Below are 7305 nucleotides of genomic sequence, written 5' to 3'. Positions count from 1 at the left end.
TATGGAAAAAAGCAAAATGATATAATAAGGAAAGTGAAACGTATAATGGGAAAAAATAAGAAGTATGTCATAGAGATGGACGAAAAAATGTGAGATAAACGAAAGAAACAAAAGTGGGAAAAGTGAAGGGTATAAACGAAAATGACTGTCTTAGGTTTAAAAAAAAAAAAAAAAAAAAAAAGGTGTAAATAAAAAAATGATATGAATTATAAGAGGGGCTAAAGTCAAAAAGTGGGAAAAGTAAAAAGGGTTGGGGGGTAAATAAAGAATGTTTGTAATAAATGGGTGGTTGGATAAGTTAAAAGAATGAGATAATAATTGTGTGGGTGGGGAGTAAAAGAAAGAGATAAGAAGATAAAAAAGAAAAATGAGAGAAGTGAAGAACTAAGTCTTACCATGTAAATGTGCTTCAAATTTTCACTTAATTCACTTGTGTAGTTGTCACTAGATGTTAAATAGGTAAAACTTTGCATGTCTAGCTTAGGAGGTTTAAAGAATCATATAAAACCTATAGCTTAAATACTTTAATGAGTAAATTGAGTGACCAAATTAGTGATATGGTTATGGGAGATGCTAACTTGGCCTAAAAATAAACCAAATGAGTTGAAATAGAACACACCCAACTAGCAAACTACTGACCCGGTAAGAAAACGTACTGACCCACCCCGAAAACTAGTGACCCGGCAAAGAAACAGTCTGACCCGGTGCAAAAAGAGATAAAATTCGCTAGATCCATATAAAAGTAGGCCTGAATCAGCCTTTATACCGTTGGAACCAGCTTGTATACTACTGACTCGGCAGGGAAAAACTAGAACCAGCAAGAAAAACGCCTGGACAAGCTGTAAAACAAGTGACCCAGTTGTAAAAACTCCCAAACCGGCTGAAATCATCCTGAACCGGGTAAAAAACGCCTGGACAAGCTGGAAAACTGCTGAACCGGTTGTAAAAATGTCAGAACCGGCTGAAAAACGCCAGAACCGGTGGTAAAATGCTGGAACCGGTGGGAATAACGCCTGAACCGGCTGGTATATGCCTGAACCGGATGGGAAATCGCTAAACCGGTGGTGAAATGCCGGAATCGGCTGGTCGCCAGTGCCGGTGGTATAGGATCAGCACACAAAGTTTGTGAAGTTTGGGTCTGGAAATTTGGATTTTGGGTTTTGGGCTTGTGGATTTTGGGTTGTTAAATAATGGGCTGTTAAATAATTTGGGCTTGTGAAGTTTGTTTTTGTTTTGGCTTGTGGGCCATGAATAATGAGTATAAGTGGTTGGGTCAATACCTCATAGCCCACATCCGAGTGATACTTCAAGCGTGACACTCATACGCTGTAAGAATAGTGGAGGACTGTGAAGACTCGGCCATTTGGTTCATCCCTGTGAGAAAGTCCTGCCATTCGGTCTAATAGCTTGGTAGAGACTTTGCCATCCAAACTAAAGATAACGACTGATGAGTCAGAATCCCCACTGGTCTTTGAGTATAATGCGTAACATGCATTGCATTTCCATATTCATTATCTCCATCTCCAATTATTGTACTGAACACGCATTGCACGTCCATATGCATTATAGCTTGTGTACTTAACTGGCCTCATGAATGCAGGACAATGCATGCGCCACCAATTCAACGATGGGTGCCAGGAGATAACTTGATAATGGATCGGACGGTGACGAAATTAACAGCTGAAGACGTACGAACGAGATTCAACATTCCGGATTGCATTGGGATTCGCAAACCGCAGATGAGGGGAACGACGTTAACGGATGCAGTGAGACCGGGTGAAGTTATTGTGAGCTACTATCAACTTCTCTTCGGTCTCCGGTTTCCATTAAACGAGCTATTGGTCTACTTGCTATCCATGTGGGAGGCTTCACCAGGTTAAATGTACGTAACATTTTACATGATCATCTCTCGGATGGAAGCAATTCGCCAAGCGTATAACTTGCATTTGAACTGGGAGTCCATCTACTACCTCTTAGTTCCGGAACCTGTTCCCTCCAGAGGCCATATTTGCCTTCGGGTGACATCGCAGGTGGGGGGGTTTGAGTTTACTGGATTTCTTCGTAGCCATAAAGGATGGGACACACCGTGTTACATACCCAGTAACTGGAGGGGCCGGAATACGAAGAATTCATCCCGTGCACATTTAATGGTAAATTGACCCTCTAAATGATGTCGAATTAATCATTCATATTTGCCAACTAGCCAAATTTATCATTTCGGATCAAGTGTAGATGAGATTCGTGCTCCCGAAGGAAAATTGACTGGGGAAATGTGGAGTAATCTGAACGTGCTATGTAGCCTACCGCCAATGGCGTATGACTTGTCATATCCAGACAAGGTGGTCTGGTGGATACGTGATGTAATGCCAACGCCGGTAGGTACCGGTCATGATGTTGGTGTGGTGTCAAGAGCGCCAGAAAGCGCAACCTTTAGCAATGACCCTCCTCGTGGCGGTCGAGTACCAAATATGGCAAGGGAAGCAACGCCAGAGATGCATGCAAGGCATCGCTGGAGACTGGCTACCCGACACATATCATATGTGCCACCGGTTTTTTTTTTTTTTTTTTACCTAAGACAGTCATTTCCGTTTATACCCTTCACTTTTCCCACTTTTGTTTCTTTCGTTTATCTCACATTTTTTTGTCCATCTCTATGACATACTTCTTATTTTTTCCCATTATACGTTCCACTTTCCTTATTATATCATTTTGCTTTTTTCCATAATTTTTCTTCTTCAACATACCACCTTCATCTTCGTTTGCTCCTCTGTTGAAGAGGGGGCAATGTGTGTACCCTACATTATATTTCCAAATTCAAAGTGTACTTTCGGATCATGGGTCGAGTGTGGGACCCGGGCCGGATCATCAGATGGCTATCCAAATAAACACTTTTGGATCATTCGGTTTTCTAATCCGTCATAGTTCAGAACAGGTCCAGGGCCCATCCGAGTGGCCCAAGTTCATGGATCCAATCCGTTCGGATGATTCTGATCTAGTAACCCGATCCGCAGAGGCGAAAAATCCTAGTGCAATCCGATAAGATCTTGCATAAGTGTAGCGCCCGTATTTTTAAATACGTATTTTTCTATTTATTAATTAAATTATTTAATTATTTATTTTCAAAACTTGTCGGACCGGACTCGGGATACGTGGGCCTGGTTTTTGGGCCCGAGTCTGTGTTGGGCTTGGGTTTCGACCCAAGTATATAAACACTTTTTCTAGAAAATAGGGTTCATAAAAGAATAAAATAATGAAAATGGAGGCAGAGCTTAAAGCTGGATTTCTGGAAGGTGGAGCGCGACGGCTCGGACTCGGAGAAATTCGTAGGAGCTGTTCATACAAGTGAGTAGATTCTATCTTTCACTGACTACTAAAAATTAAGATTTTCGTCTGTTTGAATTTACGGATTTACTGTCCAAGCTATATAAGTTTTGCTCGTTCTGTTCGATGTCATATATTCTGTCGGCTGTCGACATAAACTGTAAAGTGTGAGCAGTTATTTTTTCTTATATTTTTCTCGTATATAAGACACAGTTTACTTCAACTGTGCGTTTTTATGTTCTGCTCGTCTCTTCAAAGATGATTCTTATGGTTAGTATTGAAAACTTGTTAGTTTATATGACTATCCAAAGACTAGATGGTTCTCGATGTGAATTGGGTGAGCTTAGAGAGTAGACACGTTTTTTACTGCGAAAATCTCTAGAGAGTTCAAGCTACTTACTGAGATAGCTCTTGCTAGATGTCTTGTTATTGGGATTCAAGAAAGAACACTTAAAGTCCCTCTTACTAGTATTTATTACTATTCCCTGTATGTGTAGTATGAACCAGTATGTGTTGGGTTGGGTGTTTGCGGTTGAAACTGGTAAACTGTGATACTGACGGTTTGTGATTTGTGATTTTTCGTTGTTTGAAGTATGTGGTAATGTTGTGGGTTGTTTGATTGATGAATGGTGGTAGTGGGCTGTCGATAGGGGCTGTTGGAAGCTTGGGGGGAAGCCATTAATGGCGGTCACGATTTTTAGATCTAGATTGAGGAGAAATCGGGATGGAATGAATTAGATTTATGGTCTTTGTTAATGTTGTTTGTTTTCTTATGGGGATCAAAACTGACTTGTTGAAATGGGAGTGGGTGGCCGGCGGTTTTTGGTGGCCGGTGGTGGAAGAGAAATTTGGAGAAGACGACCTGCTGTAGACCGAATTGGGCCTGGGTCGGTTTCCTTGGGCCGACCTTGTTTTGTTGTTGGGCCGATTCTATTTTAGTTTAGTTGGGCCGAAATTTAAAGGTTTGGTTTGGGCCAAAAAATTCTTTTAGTGGCTTGGCCGAAATTTCGATGGAGGAACTCCGAAATTTCAGTTTTAATTTTTGTGGGCCGAAATCTAATTTAAGTGGTTGGGCCATTTCTATTTGTTTTGTAATTTGTGGACCAGTTCAGTTAAATTGATGGGCCGAACCATTTGTGTGTTGGACCAGTTTGATTAGTTTTCTTTGGGCCCGATCACTTAACTATTTTAGGCCAGTTTCTAATATTGCTTGGGACCAGTCCATTTGACTTAAAATAGATCTATTTGGGTCTTTACATGTTTAGACTTTCGGGTTCTAAGGTTTGGGCTTGGCCAGTTGGGTTCGAACCAGGACCGTGGTCATGAGCCCATGAGCCATGCACCTTTGCCCTTAGCCATGAACCATGGCTATGACCCTGGACCTGTCGAACACGGAAACGACGGTTGGACTTTGACAATGACAGTTTGATTTTGACCATGATGTGTTGACTTTGACCATGATGGGTTGACTTTGATTTTGACCATGATGGGTTGACTTTGACCGTTGACACTGGACTGTTTATTTGTGCTACGTTTTATGTGTATATTATATGGACACATATAGTAATAAAATGTTGTGGAAGCTGGTATAATTTGGTGGTCATTATCTAAGAAAGATTTGACCTTGATGTTGTGTATTTTTGACACGTGACGATATTGAGATGTTAGGAGATATTATATTCCTAATACGTTATAATAAAAATGTATGCGATACGTTGAAGCATTGTGACATGATATAATATGCTGGGATATTTATATTAATGCAATATCTTGGAGAAATGTATATACACTCCATTATTTTATATGTGAGATGCTAATATAGTATCGGTGAATATTTGCCCACGGGAGTGTGGTGTAGTCTGATAATATATTGGCGTGAAAGAACGAAAGTGACTATGAGATATAATTGAGATGTTTCTAGATATTATGGCTTAGTGCAATAAGGTAATTGACACCATTGATATAGTAGAAATGTTTATGAGTCATTAATGTATGACACTGAATAAATTACATAACGAAAATCCTAGAACCCTCGACTACCACAACTCATGTGATTGGCCCTTCGGCATTTCGAGTTAATCTGAATGGCCTTTACGGCGTTTGATTAAAAGGTGAATGGCGTCCGGGCCTCACGAGCCGAATAGAATAATTAAAGCTTGATTATTCCGTTTCGCAAAATAGAACGATGATCGCATAATATTTTATGCCGCGAATAGTGGCGGTGCTTACATAGATTTGGCTTCCGTGTGAGGATTTACGGTGTCGCGGCATCCCGCCGGGGTGGTTACGCAGCGAGTGGCTCATTATGTAAAAGGGAGGCATGTGGATGTACATGTTCGGCGTTGGGTAGCGATTGTGGTAGCCATGGAAACTAGGTAAGACATAGATACGACGTGATTTTAGGGACACACAAAGAAAGCCCCAAATAATCTAATTATGGTAATATGTTGGTAAATGATATATCTCTAGATAGATGATTTGTATATGGTTCATTTGGTTATAGTTTAGTTAGAACCTAAAGAAACCTCGATGGAGGAACTACATGCCTTATTTATTATGAGTATAGTTGTTGTGTGGTTAGTGGGAAGTTAAAACCTCGGTGGAGGAACTACCGCCTAGATTAGTGTACTTAAGAATGTTAAAGGCTCGATGGAGGAACTACCTGCCTAGATTATTGTATTTAAGAATGTTGTATTAGTCGTTGAAAGTTAAGGCGCCTCGGTGGAGGAACTAACTGCCGTATGGATTGTGTATATATATGTATATTATATGTTGTATTTTAGGACTACTCACACCAGCATTTTTATAATGCTGACCCGATTTGCATGTTTGCTTATCGGGTGTGTTCATTAAATGAACATAGTTGATAAGTCTTGACAGGTTTAGTGTTGAAGAAGGTTGGCTGCTGCTTGTGGTTTGCATTAGCGTTACATCTCCGGATACGTTTTGTTTTTCCCTTGAGGTGATATAACTTTTCAGTCTAGACAATGTTTTTGTATTCTCATTTGTATATTTTAATTAAAGAGTTATTGAAAAGAGATTTGTAACCTAATCTTAATTGGGAATTTTTGTAATGAAGAGGACTTTTGTATAATTGAAATTTTTATTGGTTTTTAATTATCCGCATATTTTAAAACTGTTTATGGGTTTTTGGGAGTGGAGAGTGCGTCACACCTCGGAAATCGAAGAGTCGGGGACAAATAATGTTTTTCCGAATTCTGTCGAAATTCGGGGTGTGACAATAAGGATATAAGGAAATCTTGGGGAATGATCCTATTTTAGATAAGATCATACTAGGATTCATCATGGAAGGCAATCTCCGAAAATCCCTTTCTTGGCCGCCAAGGCAGGCGATTACTATATATACGGAGGCTTCTTCAGCCTCCAGAACTACATTTTTAAGAGACTTGATCATGGATTCTTTATTGGGTACGTAGGCAACCAGAACGTTGGTGCAGTCTCTCTTTCTCAAAAATCCCAATCCCCATCTTTTTCGAGCTTTCAGAAGCACCATCACATTAGGAGCGTCGGGTTAACTTTTTGCCCCGACAGTCATGAGCTATGAACATTATTTGTTTATATCACAATTGGATTATGAACAGTGATTGTTCATAGTTCATAGTTGTTCATAGTCCATACTGTACTATGAATAATCAATGTTCATAATCATGAGCTATGAATATTCTTTGTTCATACCACAATTGGACTATGAACAATGATTGTTCATAGTCATAAGCTATGAACATTCTTTGTTCATATCACAATTGGACTATGAACAGTGATTGTTCATAGTCCATATTGTACTATAAACAATCAATGTTCATATTCATGAGCTATGAATATTCTTTGTGTGTGTACCCTACGTCATATTTCCGGTCCAAAGTATACTCGGACTATGAACCGGGTGTAAGACCAGCGGCGGACCAGTTTGGGGGCAAACACTTTGGATAATCCGGTCCTCTAATCCGTTAGAGTTCACAACGG

At 40.0% G+C, this 7305-nt stretch overlaps 1 long non-coding RNA gene across 1 annotated transcript; it reads left to right on the top strand.

Moving 5' to 3' along the window:
- The first annotated feature begins 3251 nt into the window (after nucleotides 1-3251).
- Nucleotides 3252-6438, top strand: LOC147519634 (uncharacterized). The gene is made up of 2 exons (XR_015214266.1): nucleotides 3252-3342; nucleotides 6185-6438. It is a non-coding gene; the product is annotated as an uncharacterized LOC147519634 (long non-coding RNA).
- The last annotated feature ends 867 nt before the right edge of the window (nucleotides 6439-7305 follow it).

Source organism: Coptis chinensis, chromosome 2 (genome assembly GCF_015680905.1).
Source record: "Coptis chinensis isolate HL-2020 chromosome 2, ASM1568090v1, whole genome shotgun sequence".
In the NCBI taxonomy this organism is placed as follows: Eukaryota; Viridiplantae; Streptophyta; class Magnoliopsida; order Ranunculales; family Ranunculaceae; genus Coptis; species Coptis chinensis.
Note: the sequence above shows the minus strand (reverse complement) of the source record. Positions and strands in the feature narration are given on the sequence as shown.